We start from the raw sequence: 23,739 nt of genomic DNA, 5'->3' as shown, positions 1-23,739 counted from the left end.
AGAGTCATTGAACCAGAAAGAATTGGTTGGCATTCAACTATTTCAGGAGGTATCATATGACCAAGAACCAATGGTAATGAATGAAAAAATTCAAGTTGCACTGAAGGCATTGTCAAAAAATAAGGCACCAGGAGTTGATGGAATGCCAATTGAGATGTTTCAACCAATGGATGCAAAGCTGAAAGTGCTCATTCATCTATGCCAGGAAATTTGGAAGATACCTATCTGGTCAACCAACTGGAAGAGATCCATATTCATGCCCATTCCAAAGAAGATAATAGAACAGAATGAAGAAATTATCAAACAATATCATTAATATCACACACAAATTGAATTCTGCCGAAGAAAATTCAAAAATAATTGTAGCAGGACACTGACAGAAATTCAAACTGGATTTAGGAGAGGAAGTGGAATGAGGGATGTCATTGTCGATGACAGACCGATCTTGGCTGAAAGCAGAGAATACCAGAAAGATGTTTACCTGTGTTTTATTGACTATGCAAAGGCATTGGACTGTGTGGATCATAACAAATTATGGATAACATTGCAAAGAATGGGAATTCTAGAACACTTAATTGTGCTCATAAAAACCTGTACATAGACCAAAATGCAGTCATTCGAACAGAAGAAGGGGGTAGTGTGTGGTTTAAAATCAGGAAAGGTGTGGATTATAGTTGTATCCTTTCACCATACTTATTCAATTTTTATGCTAAGCAAATAATCGGAGAAGGTAGACTATATGAAAAAGAATGTGGTATCAGGATTGGAGCATGACTCATTAACAACCTGCAACATACAGATGACACAACCTTGCTTGCTGAAACTGAAGAAGACTTGAAATAGTTGCTGATTTAAGATAAAAGACTATAGCTTTTAGTATGGATTACACCTCAACATAAAGAAAACAAAAATCCTCACAACTGGACCAATAAGCAACATCATGATAAATGGAGAATATATTGAAGTTGTCAAGGATTCCATTTTACTTGGATCCACAATCAACGCCCTTGGAAGCAGCAGTCAAGAAATCTCATGGATACAGCAGTCAAGAAATCAGATGACATATTGCATTGGGCAAATCTGCTGCAAAGACCTCTTTAAACTGTTATACAAAGATGTCACTTTGAGGATTAAGGTGTACCTGACCCAAGCCATGGTATTTTCAATCACCTCATTTGCATGTGAAAGCTGGACAATGAATAAAGAAGACCAAAGAAGAATTGATGCATTTGAATTATGGTGTTGGCGAAGAATATTGAATATACCATGGATTGCTAGAAGAATAAACAAACCTGTCTTGGAACGAGTACAGCCAGAATGCTCCTTGGAAGCCAGGATGGTGAGACTTTGTCTTAAGTAATTTAGATATACTATCAGGTAGGACTCATCCCCGAAGAAGGACATAATGCTTGGTAAAGCAGAGAGTGAGCAAAAAAGAGGAAGGCCCTCAACTTGATGGATTGACATAGTGGGTGCAACAATGGACTCGAACATAGCAACAATTGTGAGGATGGTACAGGTCTGGGCAGTGTTTTGGTGTGTTGTATATGGGTCACTATGAGTCAGAATCAACTTGATGGCACCTAATAACAACAATATTAATATTCAAGGGTTTTTTTAATGTGATGGATAACCTTGCTTGTCATTGTATTTAATCTAGTTTGAAATGATGGCATTACCCCTCTCAGAGGGGTAATGACCAAACTGGAAGATTTTAAAGTACACATATCACTTCAGTTACCATTTTCTACTTTGGTTTGGTTAACCCAAAAAACCAAACCAAGCCCATTGCCGTCAGGTTGACTTCAACTCCTAGCGACCTTATGCTTTTACCTGTTTCCTAATACCGTTAGGAAAACCTGGTGGCGTAGTGGTTAAGAGTTAGGCTGCTAACCAAAAGGTCGGCTGTTCAAATCTACCAGGCTGTCCTTGGAAACCCTACGGGGCAGTTCTACTTTGCCCTATAGGGTTGCTATGAGTCAGAATCAACTCTATGGCAATGGTTTTTTTTTTTTTTTTAAATATCGTTAAGAACTTGGGCTCTGGAATTAATCTTACTGGATTCATATCTTTGTTTATTGTTTGTAAATACGATACCTTGGGCAAGTTTTTAAAAATTATCCATGTCTTATTTTCATTTTGAGTATAGTGAGGTTGATAAGGATAGTATCTAGCTGATAGGGCTATTGTGAGGATGAAGTTAATACAAAAAACAGGTTTAGTAGTGCTCCAAATGTATTAACTATCCTTTATCAGAGACCTAATGTAGAAACAGCATTTGACAGCCTCAGAGAAGAAGGTGGGGAGGAGCAGGAAGCTGTTTACTAATGAGGCACCTCCAGTGTGTGCCCTCTGGCAGGGTGGTGAAAGGAAAGGAGAAACTTTTCTCCGTCTATCCCTGCCCCCACCCCCCCGCCATGAACTTGCTGACCCATGAGAAGGCTACACTAAGGTCAAAAGGCCCTTAGTAAAGGGCAGTGCTGGACATGGGAATGCCTATAGATCCTGGCCAAGGTGGTACCCTCCTCAGGGCCCTTGACCTGAACAATTTCCAGACATCTTTCTAGCTCAGAAATGCTACACTCACCAAGCAGTCTTCTGATTTTACTTTGGTTTGGTTAACCCAAAAAACCAAACCAAACCCGCTGCCGTTGAGTCAATTCCAACTCATAGCAACTGTACAGGACAGAGTAGAACTGCCCCATAGAGTTTCCAAGGAGCGCCTGGTAAATTCAAACGTTGACCTTTTAGTCAATAGTCTTAGCTCTTAACCTCTACATCACCAAGGTTTGACTAGGACATCTTAAAATACTATTTGCTCTTGACTGAGCCTCAACCACTATGGATCTGTTTTATCAGGATTTTCAGTCTTCTGTTTAGGTCATCACTGAGTTCTCAGACAATGGTTGCTGAGAAACTAAACTTTGGAGGCCTAAAAAGTATTAGTGAACTTCTCATTTTCTCCTCCAGCCCGAGTTATCCCTCCCCAACATCTGCCAGGTGTTAGTATTCTTCATGATTTCCTGGGCTTCTTGCTTATAGCTCTCCCCCAGCCCGGTCTGAGCCCAAAGCTCCCCAGAGTGATTTCTTCTTCCCAACTCCATAAATCGTTGAGTATCAGATTTCCTCAGGTTATGATCTCCTGATGTTGTTGTTTTTGTTCCTAGTCTTAGTCTGGTAGCTCCACTGAAACTCGCTCAGCAACATAGCAACACGCAAGCCCTCACTGACAGAAGGGTGATTGCTGTGCATGAAGTCCATCAGCCTGGAATCAAACTCTGGTCCCCCGCGTGGAAGGCAATAATTCCATCACTGAACCACCACTGCCCCTGACTGGATGATACGCGATAGTAAAGAATCATTCAGTTAAAAACAGTCCCTGCAGATTTGCCATGTCTGCTGGACAAGAAGACCTGTTTCCCTAAGGACCTACTAGAGTTTTGGAACGTCTGGACAACTTGTGGGGTTGATTTTTTGGGAAGGGTGATTGCTACAAATGTATATCCTGAGAGCATCCAGGCATGCATGCATTAAAACAAACAAACAAACAAAAACAAACTCAGTGCTGTCGAGTCGATTCCGACTCGTAGCGACCCTATAGGACAGAGTAGAACTGCCCCATAGAGCTTCCAAGAAGCGCCTCGTGGATTTGAACTGCCAACCCTTTGGTTAGCAGCCATAGAACTTAACCACTACGCCACCAGGGTTTCCGTTCATGTGTGTGTTAGGTGGGCTTAAACTCATGGACCAGTGGTGAAATCTTCACTGGTGGCACCTTTTTCTGCACGCAGGTGGCCAAACGTGGCCTGGTCCCAGGTGTCTTCTAACCAGGAAGTACCTTCAGGTCTGAATTGCCCAGTTGTCAAGTTTTCCAGGCTCAGTTGCTTTTGGCGTTGCCTCCAGCCTGTCGCCAGTTTAACGTCTAACTAACACATAATTGTGTTTTGATTCCTTTGAGCTGTATTTACAGACCACAGAAGCTGCCCTCTTCGTAATTAAGTCCCCAAACCTGACCATTTCCGTGAAAACATCTGTTAGCTGAGTTTATATGGTTTCTCCAGGTTTCCACTTAATAAGGATACTTCTCATTTTTATGGTGCTTTTCCATTTACAAATATATAATTATTTTTGAATCAAATGTTGTTAAAATCCATTTTTGTTTATTTTTTTAATTTTACAGAGCAGAAAGCTGTGACTCAGAGAGTCTGCATGACTTACCCAAGTCTGTACAATGAGTCAAGGGCAAGGCCAGGGCAAAATTCATGCTTCTTACCAATAAAAACCCATTGCCATAGAGTCAATTCTGATTCCTAGCAACCCTATAGGACAGTGTAGAACAGCCCTATAGGGTTTCCTAGGAGCAGCTGGTGGATTCAAACTGCCTACGTTTCAGTTAGCATCAGAGCTCTTAACCACTAGCCCCACCAGGGCTCCAGGGCTCCTATAAGAAACCCAAGAAACCAAACCCATTGCTGTCAATTGTAGTTAAACTGTGTTGAGCAGAGTAAACAGACTATATTCTAGTCTTTTAAGCTAGGCCTCACTAAAAGACCTGTATTATGATGAAGATAATTGAGGCTTAGGGAACTTGAGTAATTTGTCCAAGGTTGAATGGCTTATGGCTGTGGACTGTGAGTGGTCACAGAGCCTACCCTGCTCCCAGCAGTCTTTTCTGTCTCGGCCTAACTCCTGATACCTGGTGCAGCACTTTTAGCTTTCTCTGATCCAGACAGAGACTGAGGACCAGAAAAGATGATGGCTAGTGAAGGAGCAGGGGTCGACCCCTGTTCTCCAGTCGAAAGGACTGCAGGGTTCTTGTCATTCCGAAGAAACCAGTTCCCATAGAGTTGATTCCCACTCAGGACCACCCTGTGTGCACAGAGTAGAACTGCCCCATAGTGTTTTTAAGGCTGTGACCCTTTTAAGCAGATCGCTAGACTTGTCTTCCAAGGTGCCTCTGGGTGGGTTGGAACCATCAACTTTTCAGTTAGTAATTCAATGCTTAACCGTTTGTGCCACCCAAAGACTCCTTTTCCAAGGAAGAAGGATGAGATTTCACCTTGAGCATGGTAAGGGGACGAGGCTTTGTACCCTGCGCTGGCTGGTCCCCTGACTTTCTGATGGCTGGGCGCACTGTTGCCTACCAGCAGTTGAATATTTTAAATATCACTCCCGGTAACAAAGTAATCAGTGGGAAACACTTAGGCTTCTAGTTTCTATCCCCTAACTGACCAATAAGGACCATTCAAATTCATAAATGTTCTTTTTATTGTTTTTCAAATTATGACACGGCACCAGCCAGGATGTAAGAGGTATATTTGTTTTTCTTTTATTTGCTATTTGCAGTATCACAGTTTTCACTCTAAATGCCCACTGGCCGTTTCACAGCAACATTTGGAGATGTTCTGTCAGTTGGGCTGGACTTGGCTTGCGCACCCACACCCAATTCAGAATTCTGTCTCTGCACTATCAGTGCTGGTTCTGCTCAGCAGAACGAAAGGGGCATCCCTGCCAGAATGGTAGCTCTATGCTGCCATCTACCGGATATCTAGAGGAGATGCCTTTTTGTGTATTTCTTAGAAAAGTCGCAAAATGTAATTATTTAACAGATCCAGAAAAAGGGGAAACAAAAGGATATCTATAATCTATGTCTATTTTGTTGTTGTTAGGTATGGTCGAGTAGGTTCCAACTCATAGCAACACCATGTACAACAGAACGAAACACTGCCTCGTCCTGCCATCCTCACAATAGCTGCTATGTTTGAGCCCACTGTTGGAGCCACTGTGTCAATACATGTTGTTGAGGGTCTTCCCCTTATTTCACTGACCCTCTACCAAGCATGATGTACGTCTCCAGTGCCTGGTCCCTCCTTATAACAGGTCCAAATTACGTGAGCTGAAGTCTCGCCATCCTTGCTTCTAAGGAGCATTCTGGTTGTACTTCTTCCAAGACAGATTTGTTCGTTCTTCTGGCCCACCCAGACCCAGTGCTGTCAAGTCGATTCTGACTCATAGCGACCCTATAGGACAGAGTAGAACTGCCCCATAGAGTTTCCAAGGAGCACCTGGCGGATTTGAACTGCCGACCCTTTGGTTAGCAGCTGTAGCACTTAACCACTACGCCACCAGGGTTTCCAGTTCTTCTGGCAGTCCATGGTATATTCAATATTCTCCGCCAACACCACAATTCAAAGGCGTCAATTCTTCTTCAGTCTTCCTTATTCGTTGTCCAGCTTTCCCATGCACGTGAAGCGATTGAAAATACTATGGCTTGAATCAGGGGCGCCTTAGTCCTCAAAGTGACGTGTTTGCTTTTTAACATTTTAAAGAGGTCTTTTGCAGTAGATTTGCCCAATGCAATACGTTGTTCGATTTCATGTTTGTTGGCTGGAAAAGGAAGCCTGAAAAGATTATATCAAGACCAGAATGCCTGTAAATAAAAGTAATGAAGTTATGCTGTAATTTCATTTTCTTTTCAACATTTGCTACACTGCTGTTGGAAGTTTGGGGTTGAAATAAAATACCTGCTGTGGTATTGAATCAGAGTGAAGCTGAGTGTTGTCTCCTGGAGAAGTGCAATTTTCTTCTTGGCTAAAGCCAATTTAGAAATAAGAAAGGCAATAGGGGAAATTCTCCCAAGATTCAGCAAAGTGTACAGTCAAAGGGAATTTCTGAGATGAAATGGCATTCGTAATCCCTAAGAATTGATTAAAAAAATGAAAATAAATAAAACAACCTTGTACTTGCTACGAATCATGATTTTACTTGAGGTTTCATCTCCTGAACCTACAGAGTTTTCAGAATTAGGAGTGTCAGTCTTTACCAAGAACAAGCCATCAAGAATGGTAAACACTTCGGGGGCTTTTGGGTTTTGAGGCTCATATCTCAGATAACTGAAAACAAAGGTAACCGAGATTTTAAATTTTTAATACTCCTTTTTTAGGTGGAAGCAAATAACAAAAGAGTTAAAAATATCAGAAATTTTACTTTGAAAATAATTGTGATTGCTCTTTCTTCTGCTTGATTTTAGGTTAAGTGTCAACGCCTTGAATAAACCTCCCCAACTGCTGGTAGAGAACAGGCTTTTTTTACTTGTCACTGTACTTTGCAGTCATGGCATTTAACACAGCCCTTTGCAATTAATATTTATTTGTATAATATTTTGTTGATTTCTCTCTTTCCCACCGAAGACATACTTGTTCTCCATGTCTGGCATAGAATTGTTAGCAGCTGTTGAATTGGCTCTGACTCATGATGACCCCACGTACAACAGGACAGCCCTGTGCCGTCTTCACTATCATTGTTATGTTCGAGTCCATTGTTGTGGCCAATGTGGATTTTGAGTTCCTTCCAACCTAGTAGGGTTATCTTCCAGGGTTATATTAGACAGTATTCTGTTGTGATTCAAGTTTTCACTGACTAATTTTCAGAATTAGATTGCCAGCTCTTTCTTCCTATTCTGTCTTAGTCTGGAAGCTCTGTTGAAACCTATTCACCATGCTGACATTTGGAATACTGGTGGTATAGCTTCCAGCCTCATAGCTACACACAAGCCACCACAGTATGACAACCTGTTGGATGGGTGGTGATGGCATAGAATAAATGTCTAATAACTATTTGTGGAATGAATTAATGGTCTCTTGTCTGTGTTCTGAGGCCAGCATTACTCAGTTATAATCCCTTGTAATTCCTACAAACAGATCAATTGTCAATTCAATAGTCTGTGCCCAATCCCTACCTGCTAATTCAGTCGTGTTCAGTGTATACCTAAAATAAGTACTAAGATGGGGACTTTTCAGTGATTTAACTTGTCTTTTTCAAGTGCAAAGAATTGCAATGACAAGGGTTGAATATGAAGTGTTTCTAGACAACCAAAAGTCCAATTAACCAAAGTATCCCATTCTCCAGGTAATTTGGTTTTCAAGGCAGTTAAACAGACACTATTCTTCATGCTCAATAAAATAATATTTCAGCCTCAGTTGACAAATCAGTGTCAGGTTGCTGTCAGCTTCTAGTAGGAACTACTTGTATCTCCACTTGTCTATGGTGTCATTTTCCCCGTGGGTCCATCTATGTGTCATTACGAATCTTTATGATTTGAGGAAGAAATGTCATTCGAAGCAGCCTTCAGAGACCCTCTGAAAATCCACAGTGCACTGGAAAGACACAGTCCTACATCATTACAGCCAGTGCAATTAGGCATCTTTATCAGAGTCAGTGGCATAAGCTGTCGAAAGCTCTATCCTTCTTCTGGGAGCTTTCATCGTGTTAGGGCAGCAGATCCTCCGCTGGGGCTGAGGCGCTGACCCGGCTCAGTCTGCGTGTCACTTCTCACTCAGCTTCTGACTGCACGGCCTTTGGAGAACCGAATGCTCATGGATTGTTGCTGAGCAATGTTTGCTTCTGCTTCTGAATAGCATGATGTGGGCGTTAAGACCTCTTGCTCGACAATGCCGAGAAGCCCTGAGACTTTGTTCAAAAGCCTATTCTGATATTTATCTGATTTTCCTTTTGATTTTTATGTGTTTATTGCAGCAAGCTAGCTTGGCTGTTTTCTGACCCTCTGGTAGGAAAAATAAAATACAGTTACTCTTTAAGTCAACTTTGCTAATTGGACAATCATCATATTTTGACCTTTCAAGTCCCCTGCAGACGACACACTCGAGCCTCCTGATTTGTTGTATTCTCTGAGTTTCCAGAGCTTAATGGACACCAGAGCTGTGATTACTTTCAACTCCAAAGTCAACAGGAGGTTTGCTGTTTTTGTTTGGTGCTGTCAGGTTGTCTCTGACTCTTGGCAACCAAGGTATGAAATGTCACCTGGCCCTGCACCATCCTAGCAGTCAATGCTGTACTTGAGTCCATTGTTGCAGCCACTGTGTCAATCCATCTTATTGAGGGTCTTCCTCTTTTTTTGCTGACCCTCTACCAAGTATGATGTCCTTCTTCACCTATGATTTTATGAATTTGTACTGAGAACATTGCCTAATAGAGGAAAAACAAATACAATGCAGGCTGTTTTAGTTTCCTAGAGCAGCCATAACAAAAGTACCACAAGTGAATGGCTTTAAGAACAAGAATTTAATGTCTCACAGTTTTGGAGGCTGGAAGTTTGATATCAGGGTGTCAGCAGGCCTATGTCTGTGTTCTGTTTGATCCAGGTGAAGATTATTCCTTGTTTCTCTCAGCTTCTGGCAGCCCTGGTATTTGTTGGCACTCCTTGTCTTGTAGATGGTTTTCACATGGCGTCTGTCTTATCCCTGTGTGTGTTTCTTTTTGTCTGTTTTTCCTTTTTGTAAGACATCAGGTTTAGGACCTGCCCTACTCCAGCCTGACCTCCTTAACATAACAAAAGAACAACTCTATTTCCAAACAGGGTCGCGTTTATAGGCACAGGGGTTAGAACTTCAGCATATCTTTTTGGAGGACGATTCAATCCATAACACGGGCAGAGCAGAATAACACTTCTTAGTGTTTTTTTGTTGTTGCTCATTTTGCTTTTGTTTTGTTTTGTCTTTTGAGGAAGGAAATAATCTGATTTGTCCTAAATGTTATAAGGTGGTAACATTAAGTCTCAGTTTACTAGGTAGTTGCTTCTCTAATGCAGTTTAGATTATTAGGGTTTGGTTGCTTCCTTCTCTTCCAGCAGCTTAGCAAAAGCTATTCCAGACCTCTACTTTTATCTTTTTTTTTCCAGAGTGATCACCTGTCTCTAGACACAGAGAGATATGCACACACAGGGAAGACAGATGCCATGTGAGGGCTGTCTATAAGCCAAAAACCAAGAAATGCCTAGGACTACCTGCACAGCAGGGATCGACATGGCAGGACCCTGATTTGGACTTTTAGCCTTTAGAACTGGGAGAAAATAAATCTCCTTTCTTTAAAGCCACTCGCTTGTGGATTTGTGTCATAGCATCTGCTGCATTGGTCACCATGGTCTTGTAACTCCCACCCAAGTGATTGGGTAAACCCACTGCCATTGAGTTGATTTTGACTAATAGCAACCCTATAGGTCAGAGTAGCACTGCCCTGTAGAGTTTCTAAGGAATGGCTGGTGGATTTGAACTGCCAACCTTTTGGTTAGCAGCTCTTAGCCACTACGCCACCAGAGTTTCCATGTGATTGGGTGGGACTATACAAATAATGTGATTGTGGCCCACCAAGGGGATTGGATAGGTTGTGAATAGTGCAAATAAAGTTTATGGAACCCGTGTCAGGGTGGAACAATCCAAATAAGGTCTATGGAACCCTAATGAAGGGATTGATCAGTTTTGCCATCCTGCTAAGTTTAAAATGAGCCATCCCAGAGGCAGGAGGAGAAGGTCTCACCACCATCAAGAAAGAAGAGCCAGGAGTAGATCTTGCCTTTTGGGCCTAGGATCACTGCTCTGAAAAGCTCCAGGAACCAAGAGACTGAGAAAAAGAAAGAGAGAGAGAGCTGTAACAATGAAGACAGTGAGAAGCAGTGGCAGAGAAACAGGGACAGGAGAGACCAGCAGGAGACAGCACACTGGGCTTCCTGGCCCATGGAGCAAGAAATCTTGAGTGCCTTCATGCAGGAGGCTTGCTGGAGGAGTAGGATGCCTCCGGGAGCTTGGTGTCGACCCTTGCATGGAGCTAGAGCTGAGCTTCCGGCCGAAGCTTACTGGTGGAGCAGGATGCCTCTGGGCACTTATCAGCAGAGCTAAAAGAGCTTTGTAACACTTTTCCAAGCATGGCAGATGTCGCGGGGCAAGAGAGAGAGGCATGCCTGCTGGCATGGCTGAGAAGAGGCTGTCCTGTTGGAAGAATTGTATCCCGAGTATTCCTGAACCTGAATTGTAGCTTGTTACTTTCCTAATAAACCCTATAATCATGAATATTGTCTGTGAATTCCATGTGGTCATTTCAAGGAATTATCAAACTCAGCAGAGAAGTAGAATAATGACATAGGAGGGATGGTTGGTTTCAGAATCGGTGAACGGCAGAGAGAAGAGGTATGTCTGACCTCTACCTTATAGGAATCAGCCTTGGGCTGTTGATCTGGATTCTCTTTCCTCCTTGTGAAGTTAGAGGACACTGTCCCCATGCCATTTTTACACAGCAGCATTAGGAAACTAAGACAGGTGGAAGATAAACTGTGAAAAGGACTGTATTCAATCCCAGCTCCATCACTTGCTTGATCTGTAAACTTGAGCAAGGCACCTAACGTTCCTGTGCCTCAATTTGTGTCGTCTGTGAAATGGAGAAACAGCAGTGCCTAATACACAGAGTTGATAGTGGATCAAATGAGATAATATAAGAAAATGGCTCCACACAGAGTAAGCATTCAATCAATACTTGTTATTATTAGCATTTTTCAACTCCTCTTGTAATGGCTGTCAAACATCCCTTTGATATATAATTTGATCTCATAAGAATAGTGGTGCCCTCTACCTATGGCCAATTTCCATTTTAAACTAAAAAATTGACGTTCTAATGCTTAAAACAGTCACTTGTTAGTTTGGATAGCATGAAACAATTAAGCTTTACAAACTCCTGAAAAGATGAGGGTCAAGCTAACAACTTAGGTGATTTCCTAAAAATGGAACAATGATGCTGTATTGAGAACGATACCAAAAAGATGATGATAATCCTAAAGAAATAATGGTAACTGAAATTGATTGAGGACTTTTATGTACTAGGTAAGTCCTTTAAAAGTGCTATCTTCTGTAGCCTTCACCACAGCTGCAGAAGTTGGGTATTATTATGCTTATTTCAAGAATGAGAGAAACTGAGGCTCAGATTAGTTATGTTTCTTGCCCCATAACACATAACCATTAAGGATTAGACGTGGTATTCAAATTCTCTTTTGTTTGTTTTTTAACTCCAAAGCTTATTACTTTTTATTATTTTACCCTTTCTCTATAAACTCGTGCCTAAGGAGGCAATAAGCCTATGTCTATGGATTGCATTCAACATAGCTGATTGGGTAAATACAACGGTTTTCCATTTTTATCTTCAGTAGAGACCTAAGAAATTGATTCTAGGCTCATTATTCTACCTTTTCTCTTAAGTATATCCAGTTTTTTTTTACAAGAATAAATATGCTTCAACTCCGGATTCCAGTAAGTTGAACAATTCTCTTATTTCATATCCTAGTAGATGACAGGTAGGTTTTTTTTTTTTTTTTAAAGGACATTGTAGCATATATTAATGAGGCACTTGATACCCTAAAGGTAAATTAAACCAGAAGGGAAGTGACAAGCCACTTCTAAACTCTGCGCCTTCATTTCTCTACCTGAAAAAGTAAATTTGATAGGGCCAGATTATCACTAGCCCTTCTAATTATGAATATCATTATTTAAACGGAACCCTCTCTATCTCTCTCCTCCCCCCTTCTTTATACCCTCTATCCCTCTTTCCTCCCTTTCCTAAATTAGTCATATTAAAATACTTTACTTAGATTTAATCATTCTGAATGGTCCATCTGCTTCCGTATTTCACCAAAGAGCAGAATTTGATCATGGCTGCTGTAGAAGAACATTTCACTGTATATATTATAAGCAAATAAGTCTGACATTTATACCACTGTGGCCTAAATTTTCCTAAATCTTGTCTTACAAGAAATGTGTATGATGTGTGGAGTCTTAGAAAACTCTTAAGAAGGTTTTCACAGTTGAACAAGTCTCTTTGATCTTCTCAAGTCTTGAAAGCTGCAAGGGTAGAATGAATGAATATTTCTTAAGTTCTCAAAATGATTCACAGGTAATCCAAATTTAGTCTCAGGATTTTAGTATGATCAATGAGTGGTGTGTGTATCAAGTGGATGTCATTTAATCATTAATGCAATGCACTAACTCTACTACTTTAATCCTACGAATATTTAGTTACTGTACAGGATTAGAAAAAGATTCTCCTTGCAGTGGCAACTTTGGAAATATGATAAATGTAAATTTATGTTTAGATTACTCAGTGTCATTTGAAAAATGATTATTACTTTTTAGTGTATAATTTTAGAACATTTACATAATTTCATATGATAAGTGTAATTTTATTTGGCTTATTTAATACCCCTCACTTAGAAAAAAAGAATTTATTGAGCACCGACTCTGTACAAGATTCTATATATATTTTGGTAATTAGACTGTGAAGCAGACGGAAAAGCAGACAGGCAATAGCCAATGGAAAAATAATTTGTACACCCTGTTCTCCAAGTACTCACAAGAGGCATGCAAAATAGTCAAGGGATGTTACAAAGAGACATATAAACAAGTACAAAATAAATATAAGTGTTGTACAGGTAGAAATGAATTCCTTGCATGTGGGATTTGAATTTTCAAAAGATAAAATAAGAAGAGAGAGGGAGGGAAAGAGGAAGTAAGAAAGGAAAGAAGTAAAATAAGCAGGGAGGAAGAAGGGAAAGAAAGAAGGAAGGAGAGAAAGATTATACCAAAGTCTTACAGGCTGGGGTTGAAGGTGTTCCCCAAGTGGAACTTAGTCTAGGTTCTTCAGAGGAGAAAAACCAATGCTTCACCAGTTTACCCCTCTGGAGAACCTGGACTATGTATATGTATTATAGAGAGAGAGAGAGAAATTTACTTTAAAGAAATTTACTTCAAGGAAATGGCTTATGAAATTGTGAGGAAATGGCTCACTGAATTGTCAGGACTGGTAAATCCCAAATCCATAGGTCAGACGACAGGCTGATGACCTCTGCTGTCTCATGGGGTTGCAGGGGTCGAAAGAAAGAGGCTGAGTGAGAGACAGAGAGCAAGAGTGCAAGCTTTGCCAGAACATCCACTTATGTACTGAATGTAGGCCACACCCTCAAGGAAACTCCCTTTCTAATTGATTGGCCACTCACTGCACATACACGATCACAAAATGGAGGATGATTACATAGCATCTGCTAAGCCACTGAGAATCATAGTCTAGTCAAGTTGAAACATAACATTAACCATCACACCAAGGAAATATTCCAGAATAGGCTCCTCACCTAAAGCTACCAAGAGATGGAACTTGGGCAGTGGACCAGACGAAACTAAACCCGTTCCTGTAGAGTAAGTTCTGACTCATGGAGACCCCATGTGTTTCAGAGCAGAACTGCACTTCATAGGGTGTTCTTGGCTGTAGTCTTTACGAAGGTAGATGCCAGACCTTTCTTTAGCAATGCTGCTGGGTGGGTTTGAACTGCCAACCTTTTGATTAGTGTTGCTGTGTGCCGTTGAGTCGATTCTGACTCGTCATGACCCTATAGGACAGAGTAGAACTGCCCCATAGGGTTTCCAAGGCTGTAAATCGTTACAGAAGCAGACTGCCACATCTTACTCCTGCAGAGTGGCTGGTGGGTTTGACCCTCCAATCTTTCAATTAACAGCCGGGCACTTAACTTGGAGCCACCCAGAAATGTGAACAGTGGGTACTGTAAAAAAAAACCCTTTGCTGTTGAGTCAATTCCAACTCATAGTGACCCTACGTTAATAGTGCCTGCCTTTTATTTTTGTTTGTTTTGTTTTCGACAATGCCTGCTTTTGATGGGCTTTCTTTTTCCCTTCCTCCCTCTTCTCCCACTTCTTCATCCTTCGCAGTGATTTTACGTTTACGCTGAGATTTGTAAATTCAGATTTTAAACATCCCCGGAACTTATATAACCAAGGACTAAAGACATTCTTGAAGTGCTGAAAAATATTTGGGAAGCCATTTTAGTGAAGAATCTGACAGATCCTTACAAATACGTAGAATAAATGAGTATCTTTTTTTTTTTTCTTTTAGGTTAATATTCTATAGGAAACCTATGTTATGGCAGATACAGGATTCTGAATGTTCTTCGGATTGCTGCTTTTGTTCTTCGTGCTAGTGAGAGAATAAGAGCAATAGCATTGCCCGGAGCAATGTGTGTGAACACACTTGGAGGATCGGGTCCATGACATTAGTCAAAGGAGAGAGGACAGAATTGGTAGTCAAATAGTTGAGGAGCTCAGGGTTGAAAGCCTCGTCATGTTTCCACAATACGTATTTTCTCCTTACTTTGCAGTCATTATCACATCTGTCTTGGATTCCAAATTTTCTATTTCCCTGACCTTTAGCAGCTCTAGTAACAGCATTTTTAACATGCTAGCAAGTTAGGACTAGTGAGTGAAAGCGGGTAGGAAGAGAGAACCTGAACAGTCATTTTTTCCAGATTAAACATTCTTCTGTGAAAAGCAAGAGGAGGCAACTAACATTTGTAAGTTATTTTCCACACTTGCTGGTTCTTCCATTTAAACAAATCAGGCACAAAGCTTTATTTCTCAGAGACCAGGAACCCCAACAGTGTCGCTTAGATCCTGTCCTATAAAACATTTCCATTGACCTTCTTCACAGCATCTGTGTCTTGATGTAAAATCTGAGCCGCAGGGGCTGGGAATCAGAAGAAATAGCAACAGACTCTGCTCAGTACTTCTTTTTTTTTGATAACCTCTGCTGAGGTTCAATTGCACAGCAGACATTGACTCTCGGCTCCTGCTAGGTCAAAAGCACTAGAAAGTGCTAAGGGCAACACCTGGCACGTAAGTGGTACATAGGGGAGGGCAGGAAGATAGGGAGAATTCTTTGATATTCTTCTTTGTGCATCCTGCACTGCTGAAGGCACAAGAAAGAATTATGTAAAGGGCTGATGTTAATCTCACAGCCTGACTAGTGATTCTACATATTAATTTCAATGTTTATGAAATAGGGCTGTCTTTGAAAGCGAATGGGTTTCTTAAAAATTAAATGTCTATTTACTATCTATTTCTGACCCTTAAGTTTTTGGTTGATTTGGATGTTTTTGACTATGAAGAAGGTCTGAAGATGTATTTCTACAGAAATGCAGTTAAATTAAAGGAACGTTTAAATAATGCTTAGGGTAATTAAACCTAATCATCCAAAAATTTAAACTATTTTCATGATAGACTGCTTTTTTTCTGACTTTTTATGAAGATGTTTTGTTTTCTGTAGAGACGCCTCAGGGATTCTAACAGAAAGATGTCAACGCACTCTGATTTACGGGCATTATGGGTGGGCTGCCCGTTAGAGGGGAAAATGGCAATGGGAAAAAATGTAGGACCATACATTGAAAGCTAAGCTTTGACATTTATAGTTCAGTGGAGCTTGTTATTACTGACTTCATTGAGGCATAATTTGATACAATAAAATACACTCATTTTAATTGTACAGTTTGAGAGTTTTGGTAAGTGTCTACACACTCATAACCACCACTACAGCCAGGTTACAGAGTATTTTGATCACTACAATAGATTCCCTTGTGTCCATGTGCCCCTTCCCAGTTAACCCCCTTCACACTTCAGGTCCTAACAACCACTGATCTGCCTTCTGTCATTGTAGATTAGATTTGCCTTTTCTAGAGTTTTGAATAAATGCAATTACATGGTATATACTTTTTTTAGTCTGGTTTCTTTCAGTCTACATAGTGGTTTATTCATGTTGTATGTATTTGTAGTTTGTTCCTTTTTATTGTTTAGTAGTATATAAAAAAAAATTACATACCACAATTTGTTTATCCATTCACCCGCTGATACACATCTGGATTGGATCCAAACCCATTGCCATTATGTCGATTCCGACTCATAGCAACCATATAGGACATAATAGAACTACCCCAAAGCGTTTCCAAGGCTGTAATCTTTACAGAAGCAAACTACCACATCTTTCTTGAAAATACTTTGGAGCAAAGTTCTATTCTGACTCAATGGCAATGGTTTTGGTTTGGTTAAGCACTTTTGAATGACGTATTTAACCCTCACAACAATCCTGTGAAGTAGGTACTTTTATTATTCCTACTTTTCAAAACAGGAAACTAAGACTTAGAGAGGATAAGTAACTTGACTAAAGACACCCAGCAAGTGGCAGTCCCAGGATTTGAACCCAATGGTCAGCACCAGAACCGGTGCTCATAACTGTGATGCTGTATTGTACGTGCTGAACAAATATGCCCTGTAGTCCTCAATTCATCCAGAACCCGGATGATTGTTATTTCCAAAATAGCAGGGTAAATTTGTGGAATTAAAACATTGAAAGGCAATTGCCATAGAATTAGACAGAAATGATACTTCCAGTGTGGCCCCTTGACTCCTTCGTTCCCGGTTCTCTTCCAGGTAAGACCTTTGCACGGACAAACTCCTGTGTCATGACTTTCTTTTGTTTTCATGGTCAACTTGTTCACTTCTAATACAGATTTGGAGCTTAGGTATGGCCCTTTATAAACATGGGAATAGGTAGGATAAGTGAAGAAAGACTGTTTTCCACTTTCTAATATACAAAAATTTAGAGGTTTTTGAGGTTTGGGCATGTGAAACAAGGTTTCTGCTTGAGGCTTATTAAAGAATGAGATAATACATCTTGGTCATTCTCCACCATTTCCTTGTCTCTTATGGATGTGGCCAGTGGTGAGGCCAGGGGGATCAACTGTCTGCTGGAGCACAATTTCTACAAATAGTGTTTTTCAGACCATAAGACTCGCAGAAAGGGTGATCAAAGTACAGTTTTTTTGTTTTTTTTTTTTTAACTTCTTGCTTCTCATGGTAAGACTTGGCAATGTTTCTGGACAGTGATGTTTACAAAAACCTTTGTGAAAATCCCTCTCTCAGAGTCAGGCTTGGTATGAAACTGGATTCCTATGAGATGGGCATTACGTGTCCAAAGAACTCACCTAAGATTCTGCTCACCAATAGGCTTTTTTAAAACTCATATTATGATAGAACTTAGGTGCCATAGCTAGAAGGAAATGGAGAGACTGGGCCAGTAAATTATATAAAAATATTAACCGGTTGCATTGAGTTCATGTCACCCAGGAGCTCTTTGAAAAATAGTATACCTTGGCTGTCATATTGATTCCAACTCACAGCAACCCTATAGGACAGACTAGGACTGCCCCATAGGGTTTCCAACGAACAGTTGATGGATTTGAACTGCTGAGCTTTTGGTTAGCAACCAAGCTCTTAACAACCGTGCCACAAAAATAGTAGAGGTGACTATTCTCTTAGATCCAGGGAGGAGCCTGTTGCCTTCTATTTGCATGTATACCAGTAACCAGTTGCTGTTGAATTGATTCTGACTTATGGAGACCCCACAGTGCAGAAGTATGCTCCATAGGGTGTTCATGGCTGTGGCCTTTGGGAGGGAGATCACTGCACCTTTTTTATGGGCACTTCTCGGTAGGTTTGAACTGCTAACGTTCCAGTTAGCTGTGGTTGCTAGTTGAAATCAAGTGGGTATCGACTCATGGCCACCTTATGTATATTCGGTTTAGTAGGCCAGAGTTTAACTATTTGGGTCGCCCAGGGATGCCATCTCTATTCTCTGCTAGCATGCCTTGTAAGATAGAAAAGCCCACTTGTCATCTATCTTACAGTACCTAGAATGCCAGACCCAACACATGACAGCCACAGAACCTTGTGTTAATGCATTTTCTCAAAAGGAAATGCTTCAGCCCATGCTACCTGCTATCTTCCTTCTCACTCATCTGGTGTTTTTCTCCTGCCTTCCCTGCCCTGTGCAGAATGATAAATCAGATCATGACTGGTTGCTGTGCTCTGGCCACTGCCTGCAATGCCCTTTGATGACGCTAATCCCCTCTTGTGTTTTGTGGTCCTGTATGTCTCTGAGGTTGTAAAGCAGGAATTCACATTAAAATTCCCCTGATCCAGGTGGGGATACACAATGGAGAAGGAGACTGCTGTTAGCACAGAGGGATTTACAGACGACTCATCAAACAGCTTCCCAGGGTCAAAATTCTTTATCATTAGGACATAAACTCTAGGAGGTTTGGATCAAAATTCTTAGGACCTCATTCCTTATCACAATTTCTTCTTCTGTCCCCGACTTACCCAGAATTATAAAGTCTGCCGGAGGGATGGTTATATAATCTAGGCATAATTGAAAGTGGGAACAGTTTTCTCCCTTTCCTGTTTCCATTTCTATATACACATGCGTTTTGCTCGATCCTGCTTCCTAACCCATCCCTCCAATACACCCATGGCTTTCTAGGGCCCCATACTCTGACATCCTGACAGATTGGGTCATGTGTTCTCCTGTGCTCTAGACATACCCCTTACTCTGTCCTCATTAACACGTATCTGTACTGTGTGTCCTTCCTTCAGGGTATGTCCCCATCTGGGTCACTGATAAATTGATTCAAAATGAGGGGTTAATGGCAAAGGAACAGCTGTGCTGCCCTTTTTAGATGATATTTTCGTGTAACAGCTGTCTTCAACCTTGCTTTGCCTGTTTGCATCTATATTCTTTCTTTTTATGTTAGGAAGAGCATTACTTTTGCTTTTGGATATAATCTCTGCAGTAGTTTCTTTTTCATTCAATATAATTTATCACGCATCTTTTGAGTGCTGAAAGCATTTCAGCTACTACCATACTGAATAGTGTTTGGGACTCTGAAAGGAGAACACAAACCCATGCCATCAAGAAGCTTTCAGTGGAAAGTCAAAGACAGACGTGCATGTACAAATCTATAATGCAAAAGAAAGTTTAGTGCCATAATAGAGTTACGAATTACTTTGGGAGACCCAAAAAAGGGGTAATTAATTCCAGCTGGGATGAAAGCTCCAGCTTTACATTTCAATTTACTAGCACTTAAAGTATGAGAAAACATCTGGCAGATAAAGATATGCCTGTTGCAGAGCCGTTCCCTTTTCATACACTTAATGTGTGATTTCACTGCCCACCAAATTAGAAGAGAAAACAGCCTTCAGTCCTAAGTGACTCAAACTGTCCTCTGAAACATCCTTGGTAATTTGGACTAAGCTATTCAGGTCAAAATGAACACTGGTTGCACAGTGGTTAAGCATTCGGATGCTAACCGAAAGGTTGGCCATTCGAACCCACCAGCTGCTCTGCTGGAAAAAGATGTAGCTGTAAAAGTTTACAGCCTTGGAAACCCTATGGGGCAATTCTATTCTGTCCTGTAAGGTTGCTATGAGTTGAAATCAAGTCAACAGCAATGGGTTTGCTTTTTTTTGGTTTGGTATTCAGGTCAAAGGATTCCCTGAGTAATAGGAGGAGGAAATGGAATGTGTGGCTAATTGTGTGCATGAACAACTGCCTTCTTTGCCATGAGACCAGAAGAATTGGATGGTGCCTGGCTACCATTACTGAACATTTTGATCAAGGATTCTACAGAGGAGTTCTGATCAAAAGGGAGAAAATGCAGAACGGAATTTAAAATTCTTATGGACTCCAGATTTCTGGAGTCGTGAAGGATGGATGAATCTCTAAAACTTGTGCTGAAATAATCTTTTTTTTTTCTTTTTTCAATTTTTATTGTGCTTTAAGTGAAAGTTTACAAATCGGGTCAGTCTTTCATGCAAAAATTTGCATACACCTTGCTATACACTCCTAATTGCTCTCCCCCTAATGAGACAGCACAAACCTTCCCTTCACTCTCCTTGTGTACATTCGGGCAGCTGCTGGCCACCTCCACCCTCTCTTCTCCTCTCCAGACAGGAGATGCCAACATAGTGTCATGTGTCTACTTGATCCAAGAAGCTTGTTCTTCACCAGTATCATTTTCCATCCCATATTCCAGTCCAATCCCTGTCTGAAGAGTTGGCTTTGGGAATGGCTCCTGTCTTGGGCTAACAGAAGGCTGGGGACCATGGCCTCTGGGGTCCGTCTAGTCCCAGTCTGACCATTAAGACTGGTCTTTTTACGAGAATTTGGGGTCTGCATCCCACTGCTCTCCTACTCCCTCAGGGGTTCTCTGTTGTGTTCCCTGTCAGGGCAGTGATCAGTTATGTCTGGACACCTTCTAGTTCTTCTGGTGTCAGGCTGATGTAGTCTCTGGTTTATATGGTCCTTTCAGTCTCTTAGGCTCATAATTACCCTGTGTCTTTTCCTTCATTCTTCTTTGCGCCAAGACGGTTGAGACCAATTGATGCATCTTAGATGGCTTCTTCCTAGTGTTTAAGACCCCAGACACCACACACTGAGGTAATCTTTAAGTCTTCAAATAAAAATACTCCCTGAAGAGTTCTTAAAACCAAACAAGAGTAAAAGTGTCTGCCTTGAGCATATGTCTTTTAAGAACCATTTGAGATCTATTCTCTAGAGAAGTAAAACCAGTGAAGCATGTATATGTACCCACACACACAGAGAAAAAGAGATAGAGATAGAGAGAGAGATTTATATCAAAGAAATGGCTTACATGGTTGTAGAAGATAGAAAGTCCCAAGTCCACGGGTCAGGCTGGATGTTGCTCCTGACTCATGCATTGCAGGGGATGACAAATCCCAAGATCAGCAGGTAAGATGTTAGCTCACGTCCCAAGAACTGGAGGTCAGATGAACTGGAGCCAGATGCAGGATCCAGAGCAAGCAACAGCCTTCAAGCTTTGACAGAAAGTCCACCTATATTGGGTGCAGGCCCCACCCCCAAGGAAACTCTCTTTCAACTGATAGACTGCTCATAACAAATCTCATCGTAGAGGTGATTACATTATCTCAGATCTCATTATGGGGATGATTATATCACTACAGGACTGGCAAACTACCGTATAACTGCCAAACCATTGAGAATCACGGCCCGGCCAAGTTGACACACAACCTTAATCATCACAAGAACTATCTATATGGGATCAAATTGAGAACTACAACTTGAAAAACTAGATAGGAACCCTAGGGTGCAGTAAGTTTATATTAACAGGGGGAGAAACAACTTAGAAAAGGGGGATGAGAATAATTGTACAGCTCGAAGAATGTAATCAATGTCACTGAATTGTGCATGTAGAAACTGTTGAATTGATAATATGTTTTGCTGTGTATATTCTCTACACCAAAATAATAAAAAAAAATTAAAAATAAGGAGTCCCCCTGTCTGGAGGGGAGGGGGGTCAGAAGCTGGCTGAATGGACACAAAAAGAGAGAGTGGAGGGAAGAAGTGGGCTATCTCATTATGGGGAGAGCAATTAGGAGTATATAGCCAGGTGTATATAAATTTTTGTTTGAGAGACTGACTTGATTTGTAAACTTTCACTTAAAGCACAATTAAAATAAATAAGGAGTCCCTGGGTAGCATAAGTGGTTAAGTGCTCTACTACTAACCAACAGTTTGGCAGTTCAACACCACCTAGTGGCACCACAAAAGAAAGGCCTGGCAATCTCTTTTCATAAAGATTACAGCCAAGAAGACCCTATGGAGCAGTTCTATTTTGTAACATGTAGGGGCGCCATGAGTCAGAATTGACTTGACTGCAATAGCTTTGTTTGTTTTTTTCTTTTTTTGTTTTGTTTTGCTTTTGCTTTGAGTAGAGCAGAAGGAAAAAAAAAAAAAAAAAAGGAGGCGGGAGGGGGAATCACTCCTAAGATTTTGTGTCCACAGGCTACATTGCTGGGGTTGTCAAGGGACCTCTAACCATGACGTTGGATTGAGAAAGCAACTAACTCCTGGTAGTGGCCTCATGCACATGGCAGAAGCAGGCACAATACCTCTCTGGGCAAAGATATAGTCAATCTTGGCCCTAGGGAATACACACAAATCGTTGTTTGAGAGCAATAATCAGTAAGCTATCAACGGTAACCAGGCACAAAAGGAAGTAGGACTACATGAGCAAGAACCAATAGAAACAACAGGCATTAGAAACAGATTGATGCAGAATTCAAATATTGAAATTATCAAACACAGGCAACTAAGCTTACCATATTTAAAGAAAAAAAGTTGATGACTATTAACATATTTTCAAGGCAAAATTAAAAAAAAAAAAACTGAACAGTTCTATAAATGAAAAATACAATAACCAAAATTAAAGGCGTCAGGCCACAGATTGGATTCAGTAGAAAAGATAAATAGTAAAATTGAAATCAGATTAGAAACAATTATTCAAATTAGGTAGATGTATACCTCATTTTTCATCAGTGAATCAGCCAGTTGGACACATGGAGTTATCCCTTCCCCAAAAGCGTGACGTACAACCAATTTTAATAGAACTTGTTCCTAGTTGAAAGCTTTCAACAATAGAAAGGGAAAATGCACAAAACACAGTTTTAAGAAAGTTGGAGGCAAAATGATTATTTTTAAGTGATGTGATTTTTGACCTAGAAAAATCAGGAGAAACTACTGAAACTCATAAACAAGACTATAGTGAAGTGATTGGTTACAAGTTTGCACATTAACTATCTTAAAATCAAGAGCTTCCTCATATACCCAAAATAACCAATGAGGAAACATTATATAACATGTATATTAATATACCCTCTCCTCACTTTTCAATATAGTTAAGTTCCAAACCAGGTCGTTACGCAAAATCGGTGTTGTGTCAGAGTCAGGGGCCTTGCCTCGTCTTCAGCTCTGGTGTTCCCTCCCCCTTGCTCGCTGCCTGTAGGGCAACCCCGGTGTGTCTTGAGATGTGAGTGGCCCGCTGGCTCCCCCTTCCCCTCCACCAGGGAGCCTGCGGGACCTGGGGGTGGTGGTGGTGATCGGGTGTTGCCCACTGCTTGCCACCTCCTCCTGCCCACCATGGGCAGGGATCCTGGTGGTTCCTATATTTGCCTGGGTCCTGCAGCCCCATGCAATCCCTTTCCCGGCCTCCTGCCACCGACCCCCCCGCCGGCACTTTTGGGTCCTCACCGGGCCTCCCCTTGCCCACACCCGAGCTCCTGTTGTTCTACTATTGCCCTGCACCCTCCGCGGCCGAACGAAGACATTAAGGAAGAAGGGGAGAAGGTGTCCCACAGCCAGTTGGCTGCCGTCCCTTATGTGGCCCGATCATCACCGTGGCCTCAGTTATAT

The sequence above is a fragment of the Loxodonta africana genome, chromosome 6 (assembly GCF_030014295.1).
Source record: "Loxodonta africana isolate mLoxAfr1 chromosome 6, mLoxAfr1.hap2, whole genome shotgun sequence".
In the NCBI taxonomy this organism is placed as follows: domain Eukaryota; kingdom Metazoa; phylum Chordata; class Mammalia; order Proboscidea; family Elephantidae; genus Loxodonta; species Loxodonta africana.
This window is presented reverse-complemented; position numbering follows the sequence as displayed.